Here is a 23805-nt window from a genome sequence, read left to right on the forward strand (position 1 = left end):
TCGTTTCTTAAAGTTTGGGGTTGCGACACTTATAAGCTCGAGCCCAAATCGGAGAAGTGCATCTTCATAAGATACCCTAAGGAAACAATTGGGTACACCTTCTACCACAAATCCGAAGGCAAGATATTTGTTGCCAAGAATGGAAACTTCTAGAGAAGGAGTTTCTCTCGAAGGAAGTGAGTGGGAGGAAAGTAGAACTTTATGAGGTAATTGTACCTTCTTTCGGATTGGAAAGTAGCTCATTAGAGAAATCTGTTTCCATGATGCCTACACCAACTAGAGAGGAAGCTAATGATGATGATCATGAAACTTCAGATCAAGTTATTACAGGACCTCGCAGGTCGAATCGAGCATGTTCTGCACCAGAGTGGTACGGAAACCCTGTTCTGGAAGTCATGTTACTAGACCATGACGAACCTACGAACTATGAAGAAGCTATGATGAGCCCAGATTCTGATAAATGGCTTGAGTCCATGAAATCTGAGATAAGATCCATGTATGAGAACAAAGTGTGGACTTTGGTTGACTTGCCCGATGATCGGCAAGCCATAGAGAATAAACGGATCTTCAAGAAGAAGACTGACGCTGATGGTAATGTTACTATCTACAAAGCTCGACTTGTCGTGAAAGGTTTTTGACAAGTTCAAGGAGTTGACTACGATGATACTTTCTCACCCGTAGAGATGCTTAAGTCCGTCCGAATCATGTTAGCAATTGTCACATTTTATGATTATGAAATCTGGCAAATGGATGTCAAAATCGCATTCCTTAATGGATATCTCAAAGAAGAGTTGTATATGATGCAACCAGAAGGTTTTGTCGATCCTAAAGGTGCTAACAAAGTATGCAAGCTCCGGCGATCCATCTATGGAATGGTGCAAGCATCTCGGAGTTGGAATATACGCTTTGATGAGGTGATCAAAGCGTTTTATACAGACTTACGATGAAGCCTGTATCTACAAGAAAGTGAGTGGGAGCTCTGTAGAATTTCTGGATGACATATGTGGATGACATATTGTTGATTGGAAATGATGTAGAATTTCTAGATAACATAAAAGGATACTTGAATAAAAGTTTTTCAATGAAAGACCTCGGTGAAGCTGCTTATATATTGGGCATCAAGATCTATAGAGATAGATCAAGACGCTTAGTAGGACTTTCACAAAGCACATACCTTGATAAGGTTTTGAAGAAGTTCAAAATGGATCAGTCAAAGAAAGAGTTCTTGTATTACAATGTGTGAAGTTGAGTCAGACTCAATGTCCGACCACTGTAGAAGATAGAGAGAGAATGAAAGTCATTCCCTATGCCTCAGCCATAGGTTCTATAAAGTATGACATGCTGTGTACCAGACCTATTGTGTACCTTGCCATGAATTTGGCAAGGGGGTACAATTGTGATCCAGGAGTAGATCACTAGACAGCATTCAAAATTTATCCTTAGTTACCTAAGAGGACGAAGGAAATGTTTCTCGGTTATGGAGGTGATAAAGAGTTCGTCGTAAAAGGTTACATCGATGTAAGCTTTAACACTGATACAGATGACTTAGAGTCTCAATCTAGATACATATTGAAAGTAGGAGAAATTAGCTAGAGTAGCTCCATGTAGAGTATTGTAGACATAGGAATTTGCAATATACATATGGATCTAAATGTGACAGACCCATTGAGTAAACCTCTCTCACAAGCAAAACATGATCACACCATAATTACTCTTAGGGTGTTAAATCACATAGCGATGGGAACTAGATTACTGACTCTAGTAAACCCTTTGGGTGTTGGTCACATGGCAATGTGAACTATGGGTGTTAATCACATGACGATGTGAACTATTGGTGTTAAATCACATGGCGATGTGAACTAGATTATTGACTCTAGTGCAAGTGGGAGACTGAAGGAAATATGCCCTAGATGCTATAATAAAGTTGTTATTTTATATTTCCTTATATCATGATAAATGTTTATTATTCATGCTAGAATTGTATTGACCGGAAACTTGATACATGTGTGGATACATAGACAAAACACCGTGTCCCTAGTAAGCCTCTACTAGACTAGCTCGTTCATCAAAGATGGTTAAGTTTCCTAACCATAGACATGTGTTGTCATTTGATGAAAGATATCACATCATTAGGAGAATGATGTGATGGACACGACCCATCCATTAGCATAACATATTGATCGTTCAGTTTCATTGCTTCGACTATGAAATTATGCAACTCCTGGATACCAGAGGAATGCCTTGTGTGCTATCAAACGTCACAACATAACTGGGTGATTATGAAGATGCTCTACAGGTATCTCCGAAGGTGTCTGTTGGGTTGGCATAGATCGAGATTAGGATTTGTCACTCCGAGTATCAGAGAGGTATCTCCGGCCCTCTCGGTAATGCAGATCATAAGAAGCCTTGCAAGAAAAGTGACTAATGAGTTAGTTGCAGGATGATGTATTACGGAACGAGTAAAGAGACTTGCCGGTAACAAGATTGAACTAGGTATGAAGATACCGACGATCGAATCTCGGGCAAGTAACATACCGATAGACAAAGGGAATAATGTATATTTTCATAACGGTTTGACCGATAAAGATCTTCGTAGAATATGTAGGAACCAATATGAGCATCCAGGTTCCGCTATTGGTTATTGACCGGAGAGGTATCTCGGTCATGTCTATATAGTTCTTGAACCCGTAGGGTCCGCACGCTTAACGTTTGATGACGATATTGTATTATATGAGTTATGTGATTTGGTGACCGAATGTTGTTTGGAGTCCTAGATGAGATCACAGACATGACGAGGAGTATTGAAATGGTTGAGAGGTAAAGATTGATATATAAGACGATGGTATTCGGACACCGGAAGTGTTCCGGAGGTACCGAGTACATATAAGGTCACTAGAAGGGGTTCCAGGCACCCCTGGCAAAGATATGGGCTTAATGAAGGAAATATGCCCTAGAGGCAATAATAAAATTGTTATTTATATTTCCTTATATCATGATAAATTTTTATTATTCATGCTAGAATTGTATTAGCCGGAAACTTAGTGCATGTGTGAACACTACAAGAAATATGTCAACTTGTGACCTTCTGTTAGTGACCCTGGAAGAATTGGTCATAGATCTATGACCATTTCAGACCAATTGGTCAAAAGTTGTCCGGGGGGCTCCAAAACCTAAACTATAACGACCATTTTGGTCAGAAAGGTCGTAATTTCCTTACACGAAATGGTCATAAAGCAGATAGCACTGGTCTGCTACCTTATTTCTAGCTGATCATGACCAATATAGATGGTCATAACCTTGTAAATTGTGGTGGGTTGCTATGACTAGGCGCCACCTCATCAGTTTTGCCTATGTGTCATGTCCATGTGGCAGTTTTTGCCCTAGGTTGTGAAGCAACTTATATTTCTGTCATTCCCAAAATTCCCAAAAAAGTCTCATAAATTCTTTGGGTCATATATTCATCAAATATGTAAAAATCCTTCCTTGCCTAGTTCAAAACTAATTCAACAATATTCATTTTCCTATTCTGTTCACGACAGCACTTTATGAAGGAAGTGCTATTTATGTATTCTTGATTGCCCTCAGAATTTTTGGGCACTCTTTCCTATCCAAATCATTACCGCATGACAAAATTCAGCTCCACTTGCCTAGCAAATCTTCCTCGGCAAATTTCCAAAGTTTTTGTCCACCTAGAAGCATTGTGAAGGAAGTACCTTTTTTATATATCCAAATGACATGAAATTTATACAGTTTCTTCATATGCCCAAATTATCACCCTCCTCCAAATTGCAGCTCAGGCAAATTGTCTATGTGAGCCCAGGTTCAATTTATATTTTATGGCCAAATTGGCACGTTGCAAAGCAAGTGTTATCTAGACCCCTCCTATTAACCTCAAACTCTTTGGGCACTCTTCCATACCCAAATCATTGCCACATGATAATATTCAGCTCCATTTTCCTAGTCAATCTTTCTCAGGAAATTTTCAAAGTTTCTACCTCGAGAGAAGCTTTGTGAAGTAAGTACTAGCTAGGCTTACCCAAATGATCTGAAAATCTACCAAGGCATAACCATACCTATGTAACTTACCTACACCAAATTTGAGCTCATTTCATTCATCCAATTTCTCTCACTAGTTTTCCCAAGTTTCTGTCCATAGAAGAGCATTGTGAAGGAAGTACCACTTTGGCATGTCCAAATGGTATCAATTTTCTACGGTGCTTTCCAATGCCCAAATAACCATCCTCCACCAAATTTCAGCTCAATCCATTCATTATTTTGAGCCCATATTCAACATTCATATTTCTGTCCAGTGTGGTACTTTGCAAAGCAAGTACCACCTAGGATCCTCCTTTTGATCTGAAAATTTGCGAAGACATTCTTCTTTGTAGATGATCATCCTCAGCAAAAACTCACGCCCATTGGCCATGTGCATTTCCCGTACCGCTAATCAAACACTTGGCTGCTAATTCATGTTTGAGCATCGATCGGTCTCCTCGTGAGAATCTTATGTTGTAATTTTCTTCCTAGAACCTACCTGGGGAGTGCCCAACCCACTAGACATGCCTAGGCTACCCAGAACACATGGCAACGCCACGGTCACGCGGTGACCACGCGTCGGGCATGCGAGTTTACGCGCTCTAGAGTTGGGGGCCTTGGCCACCGCCCAAACCTCGACGTATCGCCATCAAACCATGTATTTATGATTAAATAGGTACTTATGTAACTATAAATGACTTTTGGAAAAAATAAATAATAAACTATGAGGCAGCTGCAGTTCAAATTTGACCTGCTTCCTGCTGAATCGGCGGGAATTTGTCTTTTTCACCAGAGGTGGATCAAAACTTTTGACGCCCAACAATTTTGTCAATTGTGCATTAAATATGGCCTAGTATTTTATAAAAATGATTTGGTCCAATTTTGCAACAATTATTTGGGAGGTCCTTCACAAAAAAACCTCCTTTTGGGCACTCGAAAAATGGAAAATGGTTTTTTCGTCCAAAAAAATGAAAACTTCCTTAGGCAACATTGTTTGCCATTCCAATATACACCCTTGTGCACAATATGGGATCATTTGAACAAATTATGCCATGAATGTGGCCATAAGATTGATCATTTGGCTTGAAAGCCATTGATATCCACATGTGATAGCTCGATTTTGAGAACACTTTTTTAAAATAATTGCCATATTACAAGTTTGTTATTTTTCCTGGGAACTTGGCCACATATAATGACACAATGCGAAGGTTTCCCAATTTTTTTGATTTTTTTTGAATTTTTTATGCCCGTTTCAAAATGCGGTCAAAACGGCGGGAATGACCGTTCCTAGCTAGTGGTTGAATCTTGAATTTTTTTGGTGTTTCTATGATTAAATAGGTACTTATGTAACTAGAAATGATTTTTGGAAAAAATAAATAGCAAACTATGAGGCAGCTGCAGTTCAAATTTGACCCGCTTCCAACTGAATCGGTGGAAATTTGTCTTTTTCAGGAGAGGTGGATCAAAACTTTTTGCACCCAACCATTTTGTCATTTGTGCATTAAATATGGCCTAGTATTTTAGAAAAATGATTTGGTCCAATTTTGCAACAATTATTTGGGAGGTCCTTCACAAAAAAACCTCCTTTTGGGCACTCAAAAAATGGAAAATGGTTTTTTCGTCCAAAGAAAATGAAAACTTCATTAGGCAACATTGTTTGCTATTCCAATATGCACCCTTGTGCACAATATGAGATCATTTGAACAAACTATGCCATGGATGTGGCCATAAGATTGATCATTTGGCTTGAAAGCCATTGATCTCCACACATAATAGCTCGTTCTGAGAACACTTTTTTAAAATAATTGCCGTATTTCAAGTTTGTTATTTTTCCTAAGAACTTGGCCACATATAATGACACAACGCGAAGGTTTCCCAATTTTTTGATTTTTTTTGAATTTTTTATGCCCGTTTCAAAATGCGGTCAAAACGGTGGGAATGACCGTTCCTAACTAGTGGTTGAATCTTGGAATTTTTTTGGTGTTTCTATGATTAAATAGATACTTATGTACCTAGAAATGATTTTTGGAAAAAATAAAGAGCAAACTACAAGGCAGCTACAGTTCAAATTTGACCCGCTTCCAACTGAATCGGCGGAAATTTGTCTTTTTCATGAGAGGTGGATCAAAACTTTTTACACCCAACCATTTGGTCAAGTGTGCATTAAATATGGCCTATTATTTTATAAAAATGATTTGGTCCAATTTTGCAACAATTATTTGGGAGGTCCTTCACAAAAAAACCTCCTTTTGGGCACTCAAAAAATGGAAAATGGTTTTTTCGTCCAAAGAAAATGAAAACTTCCTTAGGCAACATTGTTTGCCATTCCAATATGCACCCTTGTGCACAATATGAGATCATTTGAACAAACTATGCCATGGATGTGGCCATAAGATTGATCATTTGGCTTGAAAGCCATTGATCTCCACACGTGATAGCTCGTTTCTGAGAACACTTTTTTAAAATAATTGCCGTATTACAAGTTTGTTATTTTTCCTAGGAACTTGGCCACATATAATGACACAATGCGAAGGTTTTCCAATTTTTTGATTTTTTTTGAATTTTTTATGCCCGTTTCAAAATGCGGTCAAAACGGCGGGAATGACCGTTCCTAGCTAGTGCTTGAATCTTGGAATTTTTTTGGTGTTTCTCTGATTAAATAGATACTTTTGTACCTAGAAATGATTTTTGGAAAAAATAAATAACAAACAATGAGGACGCTGCAGTTCAAATTTGACCCGTTTCCTACTGAATGAGCGGAAATTTGTCTTTTTCATGAGAGGTGGATCAAAAAATTTGACACCCAATCATTTGGTCAATTGTGCATTAAATATGTCCTAGTATTTTAGAAAATTGATTTGGTACAATTTTGCAACAAATATATGGTAGGTCCTTCACAAAAAAAGTCATTTTGGGCACTCGAAAAATGATTGAAAATAGCTAGAAAGATCAGAAATGCATAGAAATTGGTCCTTATCCATAAAATGTGGTCTAAATCTAGTGAAAATTTGTGTGGTGCCATTTTGCAAAATATTTTTGATAGCTACTTCACAAAATCCCTCTATTTTTAGTACTTAGACATTTTTTTAAATCACCGTTTTTTTCGAACCAATCACGACTCTTCCCACGGATTGATGACATGGCGCCCATCCATCCATCCATCCATCTCTCCATCCCACATCCATCCATCCATCTATTTACAGAAAAAAATAAAATAAAATGAAAAAGAGATACCCCCCACCCCCCACCCGCAGCCCAAACCCTAGGTCAGATCCCATCGACCCCCCCATCGCACCCCTCCTCTCCTCGCAGCCGCCGCACTCCTCCTCCCTCAGATCCTCGCCGCCACCACCTCCTCCCAGATCCCCGTCTCCCCGACCCAGACCTCCCTCTCTCTGCCATCCCAAACCCGCCGCCGGCCTCCCCCACCCCCCCCGCCGCCGACCTCTTCATCGCCCCCAGCGCTGGCCATCCTTCCTTCCACCATCCAGATCCCCTGTTTCCTCGCTGTCTCGCATCGCCGCTACCACCCCCCTCTGGCGGAGCTCGTCGCCGTTCCCCACGCCCTCCTCCTCTCGCCCTCCCCTTCCCACTCCCCACAGCGACGGCCGATGGCCTCACCGCGGCGCAAAATCCCCCACCACCATGAAGCAAGCCAGGATGTTCCCGTGACGGCCGTTGGTGTCCCCGCCGCTGCCACGGGCCCTCGCCGCCGAGGCGCCCGTCTCCGTGCGGCGGCTGCGCGTGGTGCGGTGCATGGCCAAGGAGCGACGGGTGCGAATGGTGGCGAAGCAGATCCAGCGGGAGCTGGCGGACATGCTGACCCGCAACCCCATCATGCAGCGCGCCGTCCTCCCCGAGGCCGCCCTCGGCGCCGACCGCTACCTCTCCTCCCCCACCACCATCGTTGACGTCGAGCTCTCCAACGACCTCCAGGTCACGCCCGGACTCTCCCTCAAAACGATGCGGCTGCGCTGCAATCTGGGATGCTGAGTTCCTTGTCTCTGCTCCGGTTTGTGTCTGCAGGTGTGCAAGGTGTATGTGTCCGTGTTCGGGGAAGAAGGTGGCCATGGCCGGGCTCAAGGACAAGACCAAGTACCTCCAGGTCACGCCTGAGCTCTCCAACGACCTCCAGGTCACGTCTGCTTACTTCCCATTTTGTTTATAGACCATTATGCTAGTTTCTGTCTTGTTTAATTGGTTAATTGTTCATGCTTGAAGTTAATTAGCTGGAGTAGTTGGTTAGTTACACACTGGTTGGTGCATGCTAGCTCAAGTGTATACATGCATGGATGTATGTGTTTTGTAGTTGAAGGAGTTCATTCTGTGCAGCCGGAGGCGTACAAGTTCAAGATCGGCGATCGGGTTTTTCGGAGGCCCGGAGACCCACCCCTGGACCAAGTTATGGAGATACTACAGAAGCTCAAGGATAAGTCTCAAGATGAAATCTAGCTAGCTGGCTACAGTATGCCTTATGCTCTCGTTGATTTATTTCTTTTGCGCTCTTTTGCAGTTCTATATTGATGAGTGAGCGATCTGGTAGCAGCTAGCTAACTGCCTCTAGATTGTAACCCTGTTATGGGATGTGTGGTTGCGCATGCGTTCTGCATTGTCAAATGTGTTCTCTGTTGTCACACATTGTATGCAATGTTGTTCATAGTTTTTATATTTGTTGTCATGCGATGCGGTCACTGAATTGCTCAAATTTGCTGGCCAAGTACTATGTAGTGTTGTTCTATGCTAGGCTACCAGGCTAGGTAACTTCTGTATCAAAATCATGGATTCTAATCTTTACTATTATCTGCCATGGATCAACAATGATGCATCACAGGTAGTAGTAGTAGAGTCGGACTTGGTGCTGCATTGCCCAGTTATTAGCTCCTCGATCTGTTGCTCACAGCGTGGGGTCAGCACTTTACCTCAACTTGTCTGCATTTTCTCTCACACACTAGACTTGCTCATCCATAACACAATGGCAGTGCGTGAGTGAGTCCTGTAGGTATGTATGTTTTTGGGCTGGTTGTAGATGGGTTTGTATGTTATGGTAGTGTGCTTGCTCTCCCTGCTCTGCTTTCGCTTGTAGAAAAGAAGAGCAGAGCAGGGTAAGTAAAACACACTAGAAACTCTCTAATTAGAACACCAGATGCTGTGCAACTCCCTACTAGTAGATACCAACCACATGTATCTACAGATTTACTACTAAATCCAATTACAGTACTACCCGAAGTTGTGTGATTCCTTCCATTCTATGATTGATAAAGGAAGTACTTCATTAGTAACGAGACATGCTAATCTGGTGCTGAAATTTATAAGCAATTAAATTGTGCAGAATTAAGTTTCACATTCAAATCGATGGTATGTCATGTGTGCACCATGGACAGAAATTTCAGAGTCAATAGAAAGAAATTCTACTCTTTACTGCAGAACAGTATACAACATTACTTTGTTGGTTGCCTGCTAATTGTGTGCAAACTGCTTATCGATAGCTTATCAAGCACTGCCTGACTGGCTCGCATCGCTCTGCTGTCGTAGTTGTGCCGTCAGTGCTCTTTCCTCTCTGTCTATCTATGACAGCAGGATTCATGCACCAAACCAAGAACCTGAATCTTTTGTTAGGATGCTAGTAAACTAGGTTGTACTCCTTCCAATTGCAAGTTGGATAGAACATGCAATTAAGGCACAGACATACATGGATTCTGGTTCAATTCGTATGTATGTCTATATGTGCATGCTTACGACTTTGACTAAAACTAGTTAATTTATTGTTCTACCTTGAAGGTGACCAGTCCCTAGCTGCGTGCTTTGGTCGGTCCTGCTAATTTCAGTTCCTATGATTTTTAATCTCTGTTTTCTATTTTCCCCAGCTACCAAGACTCTGAGTTTGTGGTGATGGCAGCTGACACGAAGCCGATCGAAATCTTCCCCCACCCCCTGTTGCTCCCTATGATAACAAGGTAGAAATTCTGTCCGTATGCTACATCATATATAGTACTGCTAATTAGTTTGTATGCCATTGCTTGCGTGATATGGTTAGACCGACGACTGTCAAGCTCATAATTCTATATGATGTGTCAAAGGTTAACAGAATATATGATATGACTTGTGTGCTGACCTCTAGTATGTTGCTTATTTGTAGTGTGTTTGTTGTACGCTTGCCTTTCTTTGGCCTGATATTCTTATTTATCAAATGAAAGGACATTCTGTTTGGCAGTGGGCGGTTTTGCTCAAAAATAAGTAAATAAATTGTATGTGCATGCTGAAATGTTAGATGTCTGTTGGTTGCTGTATATGGGCAAGATGAATTGAATCTTGATGTGTACTTGTCAATTCTAGCTTATATTGGTGTCTTGCGATCCTAAAAAATTATTGAATCCTGCTGTGTACTTGTCAATCCTGCTGTGTGTTCATATTGCGTCTCTGTTTTCTTGTATGAACGAGTTATCTCATTTTAACTAGCTGGAGAACAAAAAGCATGGTACTAGCTCAATTTTTGTTATCATTCTAAATAAGTTTCCTTTTCTTGAACGCTCTGTTATGATTCTTCACCTTTTCTGATTCTTCCCTGCTGATTCATGTAAGAGGGCGACCGAGGAAGGCATGTTGTCTGTTTTCTTGAATGTCGTTTTGTTTGTTCCCAGCCCTAACTACAGTTGTCCAGCTAGTTCGGCATGTTGTTCATATCACTATTGTAGTCCAACGAGTTTGGCATGTTGTGAGTTTGTGATTGCTTGTAAAGCTTGTAAAGTATTGTATTACACTTGTAGTCATTACTGTGATTGCCACTGTATTACACTTGTAAGGATCTGGCTGCTCTTATTTCAAGTATTATGTGTGCTTTTTGTCCGCCCATTTAAATACTGGTTCGAATATGAAGAATATGAGCCTGATAGATGGGACCCACTTACCAGAACATGACAAATGGGACCCAGTTACCAGAACCTGACAACCGGGACCCATCTGACTAGTGGACCCTTCTTTTGAAAAAAAAAGAAAAACTAAATTCGTTTAGACAAAAAGGCCACAACCCAACAATAAAAAAAGTTGCAATGTTGGGCTTGGCCCATGAAGCCGATCAAAAATTGATAGAAAAAATATATAAAAAGGCTGAATTGTTGGGCTAGGCCCATGTAGAAAATCGAATTGGACCGGGCTGAATCTTGTGCCACATCAGATTGCCACGCTGGATGCCTACGTGGCCTGGGGAGGTTGCTAGTGACCAAAACACCATAGTAGACGTATTTTGGTCATAAACGTCCATGACCATTCCAGAAGAAAGGTCGCTATAGTCAGTTATGACGGCCAGCTTTTGACCTTATGTTTTTGGTCACAAAAAGGTCACAAATTGAAAACAATGACCATTCAGTGACCAATAGTGCTGGTCACAAGTTGACATATTTCTTGTAGTGGAACACATAGAAAAACAGAGTGTCCCTAGTATGCCTCTACTTGACTAGCTTGTTAATCAAAGATGGTTAAGTTTCCTAGCCATAGACATGTGTTGTCGATACATCTCCATCGTATCTACTTTTCCAAACACTTTTGACCTTGTTTTGGACTCTAACTTGCATGATTTGAATGGAACTAACCCGGACCGACACTGTTTTCAGCAGAATTGCCATGGTGTTATTTTTGTGTAGAAATAAAAGTTCTCGGAATGACCTGAAATCAATGGAGACGCGTTTTGGAATTAATAAAAAAATACTGGCCCACACCCTGTCCACGAAGGTGCAGGGCGCGCCCCCTGCCTCGTGAGCCCCCTGAGGCTGGACCGACGTCAACTCCAACTCTATATATTCACGATCGATGAGAAAAAAAATCAGAGAGAAGGATTCATCGCGTTTTACGATACGGAGCCGCCGCCAAGCCCTAATATCTCTCGGGAGGGCTGATATGGAGTCCGCTCAGGGCTCCGGAGAGGGGAATCCGTCGCCATCGTCATCATCAACCTTCCTCCATCACCAATTTCATGATGCTCACCACCGTGCGTGAGTAATTCCATCGTAGGCTTGCTGGATGGTGATGGGTTGGATGAGATTTATCATGTAATCGAGTTAGTTTTGTTAGGGTTTGATCCCTAGTATCCATTATGTTCTAAGATTGATGTTGCTATGACTTTGCTATGCTTAATGCTTGTCACTAGGGCCCGAGTGCCATGATTTCAGATCTGAACCTATTATGTTTTCATGAATATATGTGAGTTCTTGATCCTATTTTGCAAGTCAATAGTCAACTACTATGTGTTATGATCCGGTAACCCCGAAGTGACAATAATCGGGACCACTCCCGGTGATGACCATAGTTTGAGGAGTTCATGTACTCACTAAGTGTTAATGCTTTGGTATGGTACTCTATTAAAAGGAGGCCTCAATATCCCTTAGTTTCCAATAGGACCCCGCTGCCACGGGAGGGTAGAACAAAAGATACCATGCAAGTTCTTTCCCATAAGCACATATGACTATATTCAGAATACATGTCTACATTACATTGATGAACTGGAGCTAGTTCTGTGTCACCCTATGTTATAACTGTTTCATGAGGAATCGCATCCGACATAATTATCCATCACTGATCCATTGCCTACGAGCTTTTCACATATTGATATTTGCTTAGTTACTACTCCGTTGCCACTATTACGATTGCTACAAAAACAAATACTGTTACTTTTGCCACCGTTACCGTTACTTTCATATTACTTTGCTACTAAATACTTTGCTGCAGATATTAAGTCTTTCATGTGTGGTTGAATTGACAACTCAGCTGTTAATACTTGAGAATATTCTTTGGCTCCCCTTGTGTCGAATCAATAAATTTGGGTTGAATACTCTACCCTCAAAAACTGTTGCGATCCCCTATACTTGCGGGTTATCAAGACTATTTTCTGGCGCTGTTGCCGGGGAGCATAGCTCTATTCTTTGAGTCACTTGGGATTTATATCTGTTGATCACTATGAGGAACTTGAAAGATGAAAGAACCAAGATTTTTCCCTCAACTACGAGGGGAGGTAAGGAACTGCCATCTAGCTCTGCACTTGATTTACCTTCTGTTTTGAGTAAACATGCGACACCTACTCCTGCCATTGATTCTAATATGTCGCATGTTATTGATGATGCCACTTCTGCTATGCATGATGCTTATGATGAAACTACTTCTATGTTTGATAATACTTTGCCATTAGGTGAATTTCTTGATGAACAACTTGCTAGGGTTAGAGAGAATGAAATTATTGAAACTGATAATATTGATGAAAGTGATGATGAAGATTCTCCCCCTAGATATGAATTGCCTGATGTGCCTGAGGGTTATGTTATGGATGAGGAAACTGCTAGAGATCTTTTAGCTTGCAAATATAGATATGATCTTAAGAAACTGTTTGCTAAGCTGAAAGAAAAGTCTTTGAATGCTAGAATGAAATATGACCCTGCTTTTGGTGCTTCACCTATCTGTATTTCTGATAAGGATTATGATTTCTCTATCAATCCTGAGTTAATTACTTTGGTTGAATCCGATCCTTTTTATGGCTATGAATCTAAAAATGTTGTGGCACATCTTACTAAATTGAATGATATAGCCACCCTATTCACTCATGAGGAAAAAATTCGTTACTACTATATCCTTAAGTTATTTCCGTTCTCATTAAAGGGTGATGCTAAAACATGGTTTAATTCTCTTAATCCTGGTTGTGTGCGTAGGCCCCATGATATGATTTATTACTTCTCTGCTAAATATTTCCCCGCTCATAAGAAACAAGCTGCCTTAAGGGAAATATATAATTTTGTGCAAATTGAAGAAAAGAGTCTCCTACAAGCTTGGGGGAGGCTTCTCCGATTACTTAATGCTTTGCTTGACCATCGTCTCAAGAAAAATTAAATACTTGATATCTTTTATAATGGACTAACCGATGCTTCCAGAGACCACCCGGATAGTGGTGCTGGTTGTGTTTTCATGGAAAGGACCGTTGAACAAGTTGAATTGCTATTGGATAATATGTTGAGTAATGATAATGATTGGACACTTCCTGAACCAACCTCTAAGCCAACTCCAAAGAAAAGGGGTATTCTATTTCTCAGTCCTGAAGATATGCAAGAGGCAAAGAAATCTATGAAAGAAAAAGGTATTAAAGCTGAAGATGTTAAGAATTTACCACCTATTGAAGAGATACATGGTCTTGATAACCCTACAAAGGTAGTAAAGGTAAATTCTCTCTATAGATTTGATAAGGGTGAAATCCCGTCTACTAAGTTTGCTAGCCAATGCTTGGATGCGTTTGATAATTTTATTGTTAAACAAGAAAACTTTAATGCTTATGTTGGTAGATAATTGAAACCTAATGCTTATATGATTGAACACTTGAGTGATTATATGTCTAGAGTTAAAGGTGAACTTAAACTTATTAGTAAACATGCTTCTATGGTTACCACTCAAGTAGAACAAGTGCTTAAAGCACAAGATGATTTGCTCAATGAATTGAATAATAAGAAAAATTATGATGTTGTTAGAGTTGTGACTAGAGGGGGTAAAATGACTCAGGAACCTTTGTATCCTGAGGGCCACCCTAAGACAGTTGACCAAGATTCTTAGAGAACTAATGTTGATACACCTAGTCCTTATAAGAAGAAGAAAAATAAAAATGATAGGCCTTTGCATGCTTCTAGTGAACCTGTTGTTGACACACCTGAGAATCCCAATGATATTTCTATTTCTGATGCTGAAACACAATCTGGTAATGAACATGAACCTAGTGATAATATTAATGATGATGTTCATGTTGATGCTCAACCTAGCAATAACAATGATGTAGAGATTGATCCTGCAGTTGATCTTGATAAACCACAATCAAAGAATCAATGTTATGATAAGAGAGACTTCATTGCTAGGAAGCACGGTAAAGAAAGAGAACCATGGGTTTAGACACCCATGCCTTTTCCTCCTAAACCATCCAAGGAAAAGGATGATGAGGATTTTGAGCGCTTTGCTGAAATTATTAGACCTAAATTTTTGCGCATGCGTTTGACTGATATGCTTAAAATGAATCCTTATGCTAAGTATATGAAAGATATTGTTACAAATAAAAGAAAGATAACAGAAGCTGAAATTTCCACCATGCTTGCCAATTATACTTTTAAAGGTGGAATACCAAAGAAACTAGGAGATCCTGGAATACCAACTATACCATGCTCCATTAAAAGAAACTATGTTAGAACTGCCTTATGTGATCTTGGAGGCGGTGTTAGTGTTATGCCTCTCTCTTTATATCGTAGACTTGATTTGAATAAGTTGACACCTATTGAAATATCTTTGCAAATGGCCGATAAATCAACTGCTATACCTGTCGGTATTTGTGAGGATGTGCCTGTTGTGGTTGCAAACGTTACTATTTTAACGGACTTTGTTATTCTTGATATTCCCGAGGACGATAGTATGTCTATTATTCTTGGTAGACCCTTTTTGAATACTACAGGGGCTGTTATTGATTGCAACAAAGGCAATGTCACTTTTCATGTTAATGGTATTGAGAATACGATACACTTTCCGAGGAAACAACCTCAAGTCAACAGTATCAATTCCATTGGAAAAATTTCAACGATTACTATTGGAGGTTTTGAATTCCCTCTTCCTACTGTCAAGAAGAATATGATATTCTTATTGTTCGGGACATGCATATCCCCGTTGAGGTAACTTAGTGTTATTCGAAAATTCTCTGGTTTCATGTTATTCGGAAAGAGTTTGTTAACAAGACTTGATCAACCTTGTTAGTGGATTCCTTTTGATGAGCATGAGATGGATGAAGTTAGAAAGCGCAACTCTCTGTACCCTTCTTTTACTTTCTGTTATTTAGTTTAAATAAAGCAAAATAGTATTTTCTGTCTGTTTTCTAAATTATCCTTGCAATAAAAAAATACCTTGAAAATAAAAGTTCTCCAAATGTCCTGAAAATGATATATGATTTTTTGTAGAATATTTTAGAATTACTGGCACTGAGAACACACCAGGGGGACCCACCATCTGGCCACAAGGGTCCAGGGCGCGCCCACCCCCTCCACTTATTCAGCACCCACACACTTCATCTTCCTCCAGAAAAATCCTCCCATAGCTCAAATCCGTTTTCTAGCTCATCTTGCTTCCATTTTCGATCTCCTTGCTCAAAGCTCCATTCACAAAACTGCTTTGGGAGATTGTTCTTCGGTATGTGACTCCTCCAATGGTCCAGTTAGTTTTTGTTCTAGTGCTTTATTTATTGCAATTTTTTGCTGCTTAGGTGACCCTGTTCTTGAGCTTGCATGTCAAATTTATGTGGTCAAAAGTAGTTTTAATGCATGATATAGCCTCTAGGCACTTGTAGGAGTAGTTGCTATCAATCTTGTTGAGTTTGATTCACTTTTATTTTGAGTGACTAACACCTTTTTCAGAAATTTTCAGAGGGAGAAATGTTGAAGAGATTGTTGAGAGGCTCTTCGAGCCGAAGCTCAAATGATAAGCAGAATGAGGAGAATAAAAAGCCCAAATACAATCTTCCTCGCACTGCGGAGGTTCGGCCATGCGAATGGCCATGTGATGAGTTCTTGAGAGCAGCCGGGATTTACGATGACTTTTATTATTTGGCTGAGAATGCAGGGCTCACCGACTTCCTCCGCGACCAGCGCGAACAGTATCTTCTACTCACTAATATTTTCGTGCAAATTTTATATTTCCATGATGAGAAATCACCACCTTCAGTGGAGTTTTCACTTATATGATGAGGTTAAGGAGATGTCATTTCTTGATTTTTGTCGGGTCTGCAAGATTCCCTTTGAGGGAAGCATCGAGGAACCACATCGTAGCAATGTGGTTGGGTTTATTGATAGAATTGTTGTAGGAGAAACTAGGAAAATTTCAGACGCAAGAATTACCAGTATACATTTTCCTGTTCTACGTTACTTTGCAATATTTGCTAGCAGATGCTTAATTGGTCGCGGGAATAGTGGAAATCTTAGTGCTCCTGATATTGTCATTTTGCGCCATGCTTTGTTTCGTGATACCACTTTCAGCTTTGGCGCTATTGTTGCTAAACAATTAAATCTGAACCGAACAAAGGGCCCCATCTTCGGAGGCATCTTTGCTTCACGCCTTGCTGAATACTTTGGGATACGTATTAGGCATTATGAGAAAGAGGAAAAGTTGCTGCCTCCTATTTTTCTAGATTATAAGAGTATGGTAGCACATGATTTTATTTTTAAAGATAAGAAGAAGATGCTTAAGTATAATTTGATATTTGGTAAAACTCACTGTGAGATTATTACCTTGCCTGCACCCTCTCTGTTTAACATACTTTCAGGCACATACCTCATCTTACCCAAGGCCATTTATGCGTACTGTAGGCTGACAAAGTCCCAGAGCCTGAGCCGGAGCCACCACTTGATCCTTATCATCAGTCTGTTTATCACTGGGATCCGGAGGAGATCGCCAACCATTGGCATCCTGAGGACCCTCCTCAGTACACCGGAGAGAGTAGCTTTGATCAGTGGCCATATACCAACTTAGGAAAAAAGCCTAAGCTTGGGGGAGTGTGTATTTCTCACCGACATTACATTCATGTTCACACACTCATTTTACTTGTCGGTGCTCATACTTTTTCATTGTACCATCCATGCTAGTTTATTTTCTTTTCTAGCATTCTTCTTGTGGGTTTGAAAGACCTTAAGAAAAACCAAAAAAATAGTTGTAGCTTTTAGCTAGTTTACTTTCCATGCATGTAGTAGTAATTAAAATAAAACCCAAAAAGATTTCTCGTTCTTCTTTTGCTTGTTGGGAGCTTTCCCGTGTAAATAGTTTTATTTATTTCCTTTGGGGGTCGAGAGGATAAGACCATGATGAAAATGTTGAGTGGCTCTCATATGCATTATTGTTGATCTAACCAAGAGCCCATATTACCTTGTCTTCTCCTTGTATTAGATGCTTACAGATTCCAGCTTAGTCCAATGCACGTGCACTATTATTATTATCGACACCGTTCGGTCGTGCAAGTGAAAGGCAATAATGACGATATATGATGGACCTATTGAGATGAGAGAAGCTGGTATGAACTCGACCTATCTTGTTTTTAATATGATTAGTTCATCGTTCTTGATTCAGCCTATTATGAATGAGACATGTTTGTAATGACAATTAGAGATTATAGTTGCTCATGCCATGCTTAATTAGCTAGGAGTTTATAATGGTTTACCTTGTGTGCCAACATGCTATTAAAATAGTTGTGATATGGTATGATAGGGTGGTATCCACCTTTGAATGATTCGAGTGGCTTGACTTGGCCCATGTTCACGCATGTAGTTGAAACAAAATCAACATAGCCTCCACGATATTTATGTTCATGGTGAATTATATCCTACTCATGCTTGCACTCAGTGTTGATTAATTTTAATGCACGTTCATGACTGTTGTCGCTCTCTAGTTGTTCGCTTCCTAGTATCTTTCTAGCCTTCACTTGTACTAAGCGGGAATACTGCTTGTGCATCCACTTCCATAAACCCCAAAGTTATTCCATATGAGTCCACCATACCTTCCTATAAGCGGTATATACCTACCGTTCCAAGTAAATTTGTATGTGCCAAACTCTAAACCTTCAAATGAAATTCTGTTTTGTATGCTCGAATAGCTCATGTATCAACTAGGGCTGTCTATATCTTCCATGCTAGGTGGGTTATTCTCAAGATGAGTGGACTCTGCTCATCATTCATGAGAAAATGGCTAGTAACCGGGATGCCCAGTCCCATGCTTAAATTAAAATAATTGCAAACAAAACTCCCCCAGGATTGTTGTTAGTTGTAGGCACGCGTTGTTTCGGACAAGCCATGGATTGATGTTTGTTGGTGGTGGGGGAGTACAAACTTTACCATTCTGTTTGGGAACCGCCTATAATGTGTGTAGCATGGAAGATATCGAGTTCTCTTGGTTGTTATGTTGACAATGAAAGTATACCACTCAAAATATTATTTATCTCTATTTCAAAACTTGAGCTCTGGCACCTCTACAAATCCCTGCTCCCCTCTGCAAAGGGCCTATCTATTTACTTTTATGTTGAGTCATCATCCTCTTATTAAAAAGCACCAGTTGGAGGGCACCACTGTCATTTGCATGCATTCCTATTAATTTACATTGAGTATGACTATGACTAGATCACTTTTACCATGAATTATAATTTCTAGTCAGTCCTTGATCTTCAGGAGTGCTCTGCATTTATGTTTTGCGGTCTCAGAAAGAGCTAGCGAGATACCATTTTGTTATATCATATTATGATTGTTTTGAGGAAGTGTCGTCATCCGAGATTTACTATTATTGCTCGCTAGTTGATTATGCCATTGATATGAGTAAACATGAGACCTAAATGTTATTGTGAATATGGTTAGTTCATAATCTTTGCTAAAACTTGAATGCTGGTTTTACATATTTACAACAACAAGATCAAATAGAGTTTGTAAAAGTTTTTCTTTATCACTTTCAGTTTATTAACTGAATTGCTTGAGGACAAGCAAAGGTTTAAGCTTGGGGGACTTGATCCGTCTCCATCGTATCTACTTTTCCAAACACTTTTGACCTTGTTTTGGACTCTAACTTGCATGATTTGAATGGAACTAACCCGGACTGACGTTGTTTTCAGAAGAATTGCCAGGGTGTTATTTTTGTGCAGAAATAAAAGTTCTCAGAATTACATGAAAATCAACGGAGACGCGTTTTGGAATTAATAAAAAATACTGGCGAAAGAATCAACACTAGGGGGCCCACACCCTGCCCACGATGGTGCAGGGCGAGCCCCCCTGCCTCGTGGGCCCCCTGAGGCTCCACCGACGTCAACTCCAACTCTATATATTCACGTTCGGGGAGAAAAAAATCAGAGAGAAGGATTCATCGCGTTTTATGATATGGAGCCGCCGCCAATCCCTAATCTCTCTCGGGAGGGCTGATCTGCAGTCCGTTCGGGGCTCCAGAGAGGGGAATCCGTCGCCATCATCATCAACCTTCATCCATCACCAATTTCATGATGCTCACCACCGTGCGTGAGTAATTCCATCGTAGGCTTGCTGGACGGTGATGCGTTGGATGAGATTTATCATGTAATCGAGTTAGTTTTGTTAGGGTTTGATCCCTAGTATCCATTAGGTTCTAAGATTGATGTTGCTATGACTTTGGTATGCTTAATGCTTGTCACCAGGGCCCGAGTGCCATGATTTCAGATCTGAACCTATAATGTTTTCATGAATATATGTGAGTTCTTGATCCTATTTTGCAAGTCAATAGTCAACTACTATGTGTTATGATCCGGTAACCCCGAAGTGACAATAATCGGGACCACTCCCGGTGATGACCATAGTTTGAGGAGTTCATGTATTCACTAAGTGTTAATGCTTTGGTCCGGTACTCTATTAAAAGGAGGCCTTAATATCCCTTAGTTTCCAATAGGACCCCGCTGCCACGGGAGGGTAGGACAAAAGATGGCATGCAAGTTCTTTCCCATAAGCATGTTTGACTATATTCGGAATACATGCCTACATTACATTGATGAACTGGAGCTAGTTCTGTGTCACCCTATGTTATAACTATTGCATGAGGAATCGCATCCGACATAATTATCCATCACTGATCCGTTGCCTACGAGCTTTTCACATATTGATCCTTTCTTAGTTACTTTTCCGTTGCCACTATTACGATTGCTACAAAAACCAATACTGTTACTTTTGCCACCATTACCGTTACTTCCATATTACTTTGCTACTAAATACTTTGCTGCAGATATTAAGTATTTCATGTGCGGTTGAATTGAAAACTCAGCTGTTAATACTTGAGAATATTCTTTGGCTCCCCTTGTGTCGAATCAATAAATTTGGGTTGAATACTCTACCCTCGAAAGCTGTTGTGATCCCCTATACTTGCAGGTTATCAGTTGTCATTTGATGAATGGGATCACATCATTAGAGAATGATGTGATGGACAAGACCCATCCGTTAGCTTAGCATAATGATCGTTTTGTTTTGCTGCTATTGCTTTCTTCATGACTTATACATGTTCCTCCGACTATGAGATTATGCAACTCCCAAATACCGGAGGAACACCTTGTGTGCTATCAAATGTCACAACGTAACCAGGTGATTATAAAGATGCTCTACAGGTGTATTCGATGTTGTTTGTTGAGTTGGCATAGATCGAGATTTGGATTTGTCACTCTGTGTATCAGAGAGGTATCTCTGGGCCCTCTCGGTAATGCACATCACTATGAGCCTTGCAAGCAATGTGACTAATGAGTTAGTTAGTGGATGATACATTACGGAATGAGTAAAGAGACTTGCCGGTAACGAGATTGAACTAGGTATTATGATACCGTTGATCGAATCTAGGGCAAGTAACATACCGATGACAAAGGGAAGAACGTATGTTGTTATGCGCTTTGACCGATAAAGATCTTCGTAGAATATGTAGGAACCAATATGAGCATACAGGTTCCGTTATTAGTTATTGACCGGAGATGTGTCTCGGTCATGTCTACATAGTTCTCGAACCCGTAGGGTCCGCACGCTTAACGGTCAATGACGATTTGTATTATGAGTTATGTGATTTGATGTACTGAAGTTTGTTCGGCATCCCGGATTAGATCATGGACATGACGAGGAGTCTCGAAATGGTCGAGACATAAAGATTGATATATCGGACCATGTTATTCAGACACTCAAAGTGTTCCGGATAGTTTCGCGTAAAAACAGAGTGCCGGAGGGGTTACCGGAACCCCCGGGGGAACTAGAGGGCCACCATGGGCCTTATTAGAGAGAGAGGAGGCCAGCCAGGCTAGGCTGCCCAATTGCAGTCCGAATTGGACAAGGGAAGGGGGGCGGCACCCCCCTTTCATACTCCCTCTCCCTGTCCTTCCTTCCCCCTCTCTCCCTTTTAGTGGAATCCTACTAGGACTAGGAGTCCTAGTAGGACTCCCCTGTTGGGCGCGCCCTAGGGGCCGGCCGACCCTCCCCTCCTCTCTCCATTATATACGTGGGGAGGGGGGCACCCTAGAACACACAAGTTGATCTTTTAGCCGTGTGCGGTGCCCCCCTTCATAGTTACACACCTCTGTCATATCGTCGTAGTGCTTAGGCGAAGCCCTGCGTCGGTAACTTCATCATCACCGTCGCCACGCCGTCGTGCTGATGGAACTCTCTCTCGGCCTCAACTGGATCAACAGTTCGAGGGACGTTGGTATGTCTCCAACGTATCTATAATTTTTGATTGTTCCATGCTATTATATTATCTGTTTTGGATGTTAATGGGCTTTATTTTACACTTTTATATTATTTTTGGGACTAACCTATTAACCCAAGGCCCAGTGCAAATTTCTGTTTTTTGCCTATTTTAGTGTTTCACAGAAAAGGAATATCAGCTGAGTCCAAACGGAATGAAACCTTAGGGAGCATGATATTTGGAACAAACGTGATCCAGAGGACTTGGAGTGGACGTCAAGCAACCAACAAGGTCGCCACGAGGCAGGGGGCGCGCCCTCCCCCCTCGTGGCTCAACTGACCTACATCTTCCTCCTATATATGTTCACCTACCCCGAAAACATCCAGGAGCACCACGAAACCCTATTTCCACCGCCGCAACCTTCTGTACCCAAGAGATCCCATCTTGGGGCCTTTTCCGGAGCTCCACCGGAGGGGGGCATTGATCACGGAGGGCCTCTACATCAACTCCACGGCCCCTTCGATGATGTGTGAGTAGTTTACTTCAGACCTTCGGGTCCATAGTTATTAGCTAGATGGCTTCTTCTCTCTCTTTGAATCTCAATACAAAGTTCTCCTTGATCTTCTTGGAGATCTATTCGATGTAACTCTTGTTGCGGTGTGTTTCTCGAGATCCGATGAATTGTGGGTTTATGATCAAGTCTATCTATGAACAATATTTGATTCTTCTCTGAAATATTTTATGCATGATTGGTTATCTTTGCAAGTCTCTTCGAATTATCAGTTTGGTTTGGCCTACTATATTGATCTTTCTTGCAATGGGAGAAGTGCTTAGCTTTGGGTTCAATCTTGCGGTGCTCGATCCCAGTGACAGAAAGGGAAACGACACGTATTGTATTGTTGCCATCAAGGATAAAAAGATGGGGTTTATATCATATTGCTTGAGTTCATCCCTCTACATCATGTCATCTTAACTAAGGCGTTACTCTGTTCTTATGAACTTAATACTCTAGATGCATGCTGGATAGCGGTCGATGTGTGTCGTAATAGTAGTATATGCAGGCAGGAGTCGGTCTACTTGTCACGGACGTGATGCCTATATACATGATCATGCCTAGATATTCTCATAATTATTCACTTTTCTATCAATTGCTCGACAGTAATTCGTTCACCCACCGTAATACTTATGCTATCTTGAGAGAAGCCACTAGTGAAACTTATGGCCCTCGGGTCTATTCTCCGTCGTATAAGTTTCCAATCTATTTTATTTTGCAATCTTTACTTTCAATCTATATCATAAAAATATCAAAAATATTTATCTTATCATTATTATCTCTATCAGATCTCACTCTTGTAAGTGACCGTGAAGGGATTGGCAACCCCTCTATCACGTTGGTTGCGAGGTTCTTATTTGTTTGTGTAGGTATGAGGGACTTGCGTGTGGCCTCCTACTGGATTGATACCATGGTTCTCAAAAACTGAGGGAAATACTTATGCTACTTCGCTGCATCACCCTTTCCTCTTCAAGGGAAAACCAACGCAGTGCTCAATAGGTAGCAAGAAGGATTTCTGGCGC

General features: G+C 40.9%; 1 pseudogene; it reads left to right on the forward strand.

Moving 5' to 3' along the window:
* The first annotated feature begins 7695 nt into the window (after window positions 1-7695).
* LOC125519031 lies at window positions 7696-8566 on the forward strand (annotated as a pseudogene).
* The last annotated feature ends 15239 nt before the right edge of the window (window positions 8567-23805 follow it).

This window comes from Triticum urartu, chromosome 7, assembly GCF_003073215.2.
Source record: "Triticum urartu cultivar G1812 chromosome 7, Tu2.1, whole genome shotgun sequence".
In the NCBI taxonomy this organism is placed as follows: Eukaryota; Viridiplantae; Streptophyta; class Magnoliopsida; order Poales; family Poaceae; genus Triticum; species Triticum urartu.